The sequence below is a fragment of the Ursus americanus genome, chromosome 2 (genome assembly GCF_024610735.1).
Source record: "Ursus americanus isolate L20-20 chromosome 2, mUrsAme1.1.p, whole genome shotgun sequence".
NCBI classification, from domain to species: Eukaryota; Metazoa; Chordata; class Mammalia; order Carnivora; family Ursidae; genus Ursus; species Ursus americanus.
Genome location: NC_142128.1, coordinates 69,991,165 through 69,999,753, shown reverse-complemented (window position 1 = coordinate 69,999,753; position 8,589 = coordinate 69,991,165).

The window sequence follows — 8,589 nt, the reverse complement described above, 5'->3', positions numbered from 1 at the left end:
GTATTGTTCCTGGGAGTCATGCCTTCACATGGGCTTTTTTGTAAGTGACCCCGTAGGGGACCCTGCCTGTCGTCCACCCACATCATGCGACTGCTAGACCCTGTTCTGAGAATATGAAAAAAAAACTGTAGGCATCCAGAGGTCCACGCTTCCAGTACGTGTTCTTAGAGAGTTTACGTTAGTCTTGGTGAGTCGGAAAACAAGTACACCGCTGGTGGGGCCGCCCGGCTGCAGCTCCAGCGCTGAGCTCAGGCTTGTAGGACGCGTGGTCCCCCGGAATCTCAAAGATCTAAGCTGTCCACAGAATCGCGGCAGTTGGGTGCGATAACTTGTGCACAAAAGCTCCATGATGTAAGAAGTAAGACTGAATAATGATCCCATTGCCTCTGCAGAGCTCAATCCTTGAGGCAAGCGCTACAGTGTCTGAAGAGAACAAAAACTGTTATTTACCTGGTGCTTCACACCTATAGGGCACTGTCCTAAGTGCCTTGCGTGCATGACCTCATTTGAATCTCACAATAACCCAGTGAGAAATCTATTTTTAGTTCCGCTTTCCAGGTGAGAAAGCTGTGCACCAGACCTAGTAATAATTTGCCTCTAGGTTACACAGCTGGTGATGATGGAGAATAGTAATGGACATCGGGTCTGATTCTAGAACTGGCACTCTCAGCTACGAGGCTATCCCACCTCCACGATAATTATGCCTCCTGTGAGAAATTGTACTTGCTCGACTTATAAAGTATTTATAATATACACTGGCTTAGCTTTCTTTAACATGCATTAGCTGTGTGTGCAAACAGTCTGAATCATTAAAAGAGTTACTAGTCACTTGGAGAGCCAGAGTGAGTTAAATCCAACCTATGTACAGACACAGAATGTCTGGAAGACTTTCCGGAGGGTATGCGGGCATAGATCATTTTAAGGAAATCTATTTCAAAATCCTCAGTGTCCGTATGTTTTCTTTCCAAAAATTGATCCACCGGAGAACAGATCACGTCAATTCTAATTTTCTACCATCATTCACAACGCCAGCTCTCCAACCTTGCTTCAAAGGCCACCCCTCTCCCATCCTAGACTCTCACCCTCCCCCCAGGTAGGAAATCTCCATTGTCACCAAAAACTGGTTATCAGGCCCCTGAAGTTTCTTCCCCAAAACATCCCATGAAGAGATGCGTTTCAACCAAAAGGTTTCTGTGTCTAAAACACACCTATCAAATGTTGTAATATATTTTTGGTGATTGGTCAATTTCTAATGCTACCTCCATATTCAGAAAGGAACATGCGAGCCTTTAGAACCCTATAGTAATAGGATGTTTGAAAAAAATTCCATTCACATATGTAGTCTCGTAGCAGAAAATTGTATGGTAGTTGTAAAGCTTTCAAATATAATGGTATTTCATTAGGATAAAATTCTGTGAGGGAAAGAGAATGGAAATATAATTTTCAGAAAGAAAAGGAGAAATGCTATAGAAGAGTCGGAGTGTTTTTTAAATGGATGCTACTAAGTATAAAATCACCTGCTGTTTACATTCATTCGGGTACATTCAAACCAGTCCCTCAACCTCAGCACTGTTGACATTTTGGGCTGGATAATTCTTTGTCATGGGTTACACTGTAGGATGTTGAGGGGCATTCTTGGTCTACACACACACACACACACACGCACACGCACACAGTTGTGACCACCAGACATTGCCCAAATGTCTCCTGAGGGGGCAAAACCGTTGCCGGTGGAGAACCCTTAAGTCGGGGTTATAAGAGACTTATCATATATTTTTTAAAATTTATTTAAACTTATGATGGAAAATGTTAAATGTCCTCTAAAAATCATGCAAGAAAGAACATAATTTTTCAAAATTATGATTATATTTTAAAGATTTTATCTATTTATTTGTAAGACAGAGAGAGAGAAAGCACGAGCAGGGGGAGGGGCAGTGGGAGAAGCAGTCTCCCCGCTGAGCAGGGAGCCCAAGGCAGGACTCGATCCCAGGACCCCGGGGTCATGACCTGAACTGAAGGCAGACACTTAGCCAACTGAGCCACCCAGGTGCCCCTCAGGATTATTTTTAGAAGTATATATGGGCAAACACATTTCAAGGCCACCAAGTTTAGTAGAAATAAAAACATTCATGGCAAATGTGGTGCCAGCAGAGACAGATTCCTGGGAGCTCGCCCCTCTCAACCTCGTCTGCTGGGATGGCTGGGACCCACAGAATCTGAAGACAGTAGCTGGACCGTCACAAAGGCAACGTCGACATCATATTTGAACATGGTGACTCTGTATAACCACCAGTTTCAACGAAGCAGAAAGAACAATTAATATGGGTTATTCTTCAATAATTTTGAAGTGTCATCTTTTGAATAATAAGCATAAATGGAGAAGGCCGAATTCAGAAGAGCACGAAGGATTCCCTAGAGATGTTAAGACCAAAAGGTCACAGATCACATGGTTTTTCTTCTAAATCTGTTGTAGTTCTGTGTAATGTATTTATCTAGGCTTCAAGTGAACTTACAAATTTATTTTATTTATTTCATTAATTTATTTGACAGAGAGAGAGAAAGTGAGAGAGCACAAGCAGGGGGAGCAGCAGAGGGAGAGGGGTCATGACCTGAACCGAAGGCAGACGCTTAACCGACTGAGCCACCCAGGCGCCCCTAAAGATTGTATTTTTTTTTTTAAAGATTTTATTTATTTATATGAGAGAGAGACAGCCGGCGAGAGAGGGAACACAGCAGGGGAGAGGGAGAGGAAGAAGCAGGCTCCCAGTCGAGGAGCCCGATGTGGGACTCGATCCCGGAACGCCAGGATCACGCCCTGAGCCGAAGGCAGACGCTTAACGACTGCGCTACCCAGGCGCCCCCCTAAAGATTGTATTTTTAAGTAATCTCTGTACCCAACGTGGGGCTTGAATTCACAACCCCGAGATCAAGAGTCACATGCTCTTCAGACTGAACCAGCTGGGCGCCCCACAAACTTATTTTATTATAATCATCTCTCTTGATACAAACCTAGGAGTCTGGAGAAGACTAGAGCTCACAGGACATTATTTTCCACAGGCTTGATGTCCCACCATGAGCCACACCGGAAGCCAGGCTGGAGAAGTAACCAAGCCACCTATCAGACTGTGACAGGAAAAAAAACAATGATAATAACTGTGTTATCGTGTATTAACTGTGTTGTCACTGAGATACATGGACTGTATGGTATCAGGTACTTGCCATTATAATCCCCAAATAGAACTAAATATCTAAGTGAAGTTACAACCTTTTTATTAAGTATCTTTAAAGATTTTTAAAAACAACTCAACCAAGCCAAAAATAGAGAAAAAAGTTTATAATGGCAAAATTAGGAAATGCACATCGGCAAAACTGAGAAGACAAAATTACCCAGAATCTCATCACCCAAAGATAGCAAAACTAGAATTTGGGGGCGCCTGGGTGGCTCAGTTGGTCAAGTCTCGATTTCGACTCGGGTCGTGATCTCAGGGTCGTGGGGTTGAGCACCGTTTCAGCTGCTCAGCGCGGAGTCGCTTGAGATTCTCTCTCTCCCTCTCCCTCTGCCCCTCCCCCTGCTTGCACACACGCCCTCTCTAAATAAAGAAAATCTTATTTTAAAAAAACCTATAATTTTATTGTACAGAATCTTTTGAAACTCTGCATATTAAATCAGGCAATTCTGGCTCTGTACCAACTCCTATTTTTCACTAACAAACCCTATAGAGGGTCCTTTTTCGTTTTACTGGTACTCCACAGTTATTACGCCCTTAAGACACCTTGTCTCTTCTGACTTTACCAAGCTTTGAGTTAGGTGGGGGACATGCATTATCATCCCGGTTTTATAAGTGAGGAAGCAGAGGCCGAAAAAGTTAAGTGACACAAACCCCAAGTCCGGTGCTCTTTCCTTGGACCCACGCAGCCTCCACAAACAAAAGTGGCCACAGCGGCTTACGCATGCCAAATGATTCCTTTTTGGCTGAGCTGCCCATGCGAGCAGAGTTTCATACATTTGATCTTACTTAAGAAGGTTCCGCTAGCCAAGTGTGCATTTGATATCTGAATCTTTACAAGAAAAAAAAAAAGTCAGGAAACTCCATCCTTGGATGTTCAAAACCATCTTTCTGCAAAGTGCCAGTGGGCTCTAACGCGCTGGAGCTTAGATCCTGCATTAGCGAATGCAAGGCAACCCTGGCTTTCGGAAGATTCCCCGTCTGGCCAAGGGATTGGCTACACCCAAACAAAGGCTTAAAGACAAGAAGCAGCATACTAATGAGTGGAGTGGAGGACAATGCGAGCCAAATACTCCACTGCCCAGCAAACGGAACAAAGGATCCGTCACGGTGAGGAGACATAAGGCATTCATGCAGCCAGCCAACACATATTCATGGGGCACTTGTGTGCCGGGCAGTGTTCTAGGCTCTGGGGGTGCAGTGATGGCACAGACCAGGCAGCCTGGTGCGGTGGACCAAATACATCAAATACAGCCTCAGTGAGCATAAATGCTGCTGCACCTCTCACTAGCCAACAAGGCGAATTATATCGTCTCTGAGCCTCAGTTTCCTCAGTTATAAAATGAAGGACATATCTAGTCCATTGCATGAAACCGGGTAATATATCTATTAAAAATATCTGAGACAGAGGAGGCCGACAAACGTTATTAATGGAAGCTCATCTTGACTAAGAGCGTATTATGTTCAAGGGACTATGCTAGTCACGTCCCATGTATTATTAGGTCATTTAATCCTCACCGCTTAGGGGCACCTGGGTGGCTCGGTCAGTTAGGCATCCAACTCTTGATTTCAGCTCTGGTCATGATCTCAGGGTCCTGGGATCGAGCTCCAGATCAGGCCCCCACTGGGCGTGGAGTCTGCTTAGGATTCTCTCTCTTCCTCTGCTCTGCCCCCCCCACGCACACATTCTCTCTGTCTCTCTCCCCCTCTTTCTTTAAAATGATAATAATCCTCACAGTTTAGTATAATACAACTACTTGGGGATGATGAAATTGGGGCACAGTAACTTGTCCAAGCACATACAACTGTCTAGGGTCAGAGCCAATATTCAAACCCGGGTAATTTGGTTCCAGAGCTGGTGCTCATAAGACTCTAAACTATACCATCCCTCCCCTCTCTTCCCCTCTCATGCAATTTTCAATACAAGTTCTGAAGGAGAGGAAGGAAGAATCTGAAGGGCACCTAAGATGTCTACACACCTCCCTCAAGATTCCATGTCCAGTGGCTTTGCTCCTAATGCTTGCTCTCCACTTGCCATTCACAGCCTTCCTCTTGTCTGTTGCTTCTGAACAGGTCTCCGAATTCGAATTCCCTGACCCCTTTCTCACTCACTAGCAGAGCTAGAGTTCTTGACTAAACCAGCGACTCCATCAGTACTCGAATGCCTGCTGCTTCAATTCCAAGAACACGAGGTATGGTGCCCATGTTAGAAGCAGCTAAATGGCAGGTCAATGCCTATAATTCTTTTATTATGAAATTGGGTGCATATTCAGTCAGTATCCCTACTTTTTCTACACACAGAATTTTTTTTTTTTTTAAAGATTTTATTTATTTATTTGACAGAGATAGAGACAGCCAGCGAGAGAGGGAACACAAGCAGGGGGAGTGGGAGAGGAAGAAGCAGGCTCATAGTGGAGGAGCCTGATGTGGGGCTCGATCCCGGAACGCCGGGATCACGCCCTGAGCCGAAGGCAGACGCTTAACCGCTGTGCCACCCAGGCGCCCCTCTACGCACAGAATCTTAATAATTATACGTGGCACACGTCTCTCCCAATCAGCTGTCCCTCTGAGCTTCAGTGTCAAGGGATGACAGGCTATTCTTGGAGATGGCCTTCCCCAAGACTTTCCAAGTGAATCTGAAAGATAATTCAAAGCTAGGGCAATCACATAATTTACTCTCCAAACCTGACACTATACAGAGCAAAAGTGGGGTGCTAATAATAATTATACTGGGACAACAGGTCTAAACGGGGGCTATCCTGGGCAAACCAGAATGCAGTTATGTCCCAGCTCCACTGTTTCTGAATTGGCTTCCTTCCCAGGACCCTCCCTCCCTGTCCGGTGGAAGGGTGGGTCTGCTTTACTCATGGTTCAACATTCCATTTGCCACACATTTGCTCACATGGGCCTTAACTGGCTTGACCCAGGTTGAGTGCCCAACCTTGATCCAATCAGTGTGGCCAGGAAAAGGAATGGGAAAGACTGGCTTAGCCAAGTTCAGGGAGTAGAGTCTGCTTCATCTGAAACATGGCAAGAGGAGGTGACCATTCCTACTAGGGCAGATAGACTCTGGTCGCCATGAGCCCACCTTCTGGAGTCATGCATAATCCCGCCCTTTGAGAATAAGCACAGCTTGTGACTTGCTTCTAACCAATAGAACATGGCAAAGGTAATAGGGCATACATAATCACGGCTGATAAGATTGTAGCAGCTGCCGTACATAATATATATGTATTCATAGATACTGTGTATGTATATATAACATGTAAATATGTATATGTGTATATAATACATATGTAAATACATAATGCATGTATATAATATGTGTCAATATATGTGTATATAATGCGTAAATATATGTAAATATATGTACATTTATAATGTATGTAAATCTCTATATAACATATATACATATATATCTATTCCTCTCCCAATTATATGAACTCCTATATATGCAAGCCCATACAATTATTTATTCAAAACAGGAAGAAAATACACCAAACTTGTAACAGTGATTATCTCTGGGTAGTGGAATTGTTATTTCTTTATTTTCCTCCTCTCTTCTGTATTTCCCAATTATTTCATAATGAGCAATTACTTCTTTCTAGAATCAGGACAAAAGTGCACTTTTGAAAACATGGAATTAATCAGGGTTCATTCAAAATAAAACACCTGTTTCTAGTTTAAGCGACTGCTGTGTACTCAGAGGTCCTGATCCAGGACATCAGAAGTTGCTATGGCATTCAGCAGGACATACGCGGAGGGGGTAAGACGAACTGCGGGAGTAAAGAGAGGACAAGGTGGCTCTCCCAGGCTCGGGAGCATCTTAGTGTGAGCCCGATGAGGGAGGAGGTGGGAGGGAGGGGTGTGCCAGCCAAATCTAATCCCTACCAATCTACAGGAAGGGAGGAATCCAGACTGGCACCAAGAGGTCCACATGAGGAGGGTCCCAAAGCCCAAATTACGCTTCAGGGGCCAGTGCCAACCTACAGGGAGGGGACAAACTAGAGCAAAGCAGAGAAGAGAATATGATTAAAGACATTACTCTACAGCCGTAAGATGCAGCAATGCCGCTAACTGTGCTTTCAACAGATGGTTAATGGCACGTAAAAATAGTCACAATTTAATATTAAAGACAGAGTTACATAAAGAATATTATCCTATTTTATACAAAAATACACAGACTGGAAAAATTCTTTTTTTTTTTTAAAGATTTTATTTATTTATTTGACAGAGAGAGACAGCCAGCGAGAGAAGGAACACAAGCAGGGGGAGTGGGAGAGGAAGAAGCAGGCTCCCAGCGGAGGAGCCTGATGTGGGCCTCGATCCCATAACGCCAGGATCACGCCCTGAGCCAAAGGCAGACACTTAACGACTGTGCCACCCAGGCGCCCCAAGACTGGAAAAATTTTATATATTAATAGTAGTTATCCCTGGGAGGTAGGATGATGGGTGATTTTTTAGTTGCTCCTGTATTTTCCGAGTTTTCTACAATGAGCATGTATCACACTTATCATTTGGAAAAAAAACCAATAAATGATAAAAGTTATCAACATACATATACATAAAAGACAGGGCCCCAGATCTCAGAAGGGCTGAGGTTGCTAGAAGAGAAACTTAGAAATAGGACGAGAGCAAAGGCCCACCTGTGCAATGATAAGGGGCTCAGGACTCCCAAGATGAGGGCAGGCAGAGGAGGGCTGAAGTGGAACTGGGCAGTACAGAAGCCCAGAAGCCCAGTGGTCAGGAACTTGGGCCCCTGAGGCTTGTTCAGGGGTTGGCCGTGGTTAGCACAAGGTTGCTAACTGTCCCTCTGTGTCTGAGGACTGGGCAAGGGCTGAGCCCTCAGGTAGAGAAATGGAAAGCCAATGCTAGAAAACTGAGAGGTGTCCCTTCCCCTCTTGACACCTAGATTACTTACCCTGATCAGCCCAGCCTTGTTGGCTCCTACCTATAGGCAGCTGTATGCTACTGGAGAAGACTCCATGATCCCACAGATTTGGCTTCTAATTTCAGGGTCCCTGACCTCAATGGGCCTCCCCGGCACGATGGCGGCTTCTTCCTTCTCCTCTTCCACCTGTTTCCGTGGGTCCTCCCAACCCATAGCTTCCTTTCCAAATCCCACCACTTCCCCTGACACCTTCAACAGATGGTCTTGCCTCCTCCTTCTCTTGGAAACCAGGCAAGGGCCAGAACTCTCAATTCTTGATCCCACCCCTTGAGCCCCCGAGCCTGCAGCCCAGCATTATCTGCATCTCCCTACCTTCCCTCCAAGCCTCGCTGTGTGCCAGGCACCAGGCACATGGGGCAAGGACACAGATTAGGCATACTCCTGGCTTGCAGAAAGCTTGCTTTTCCTCTT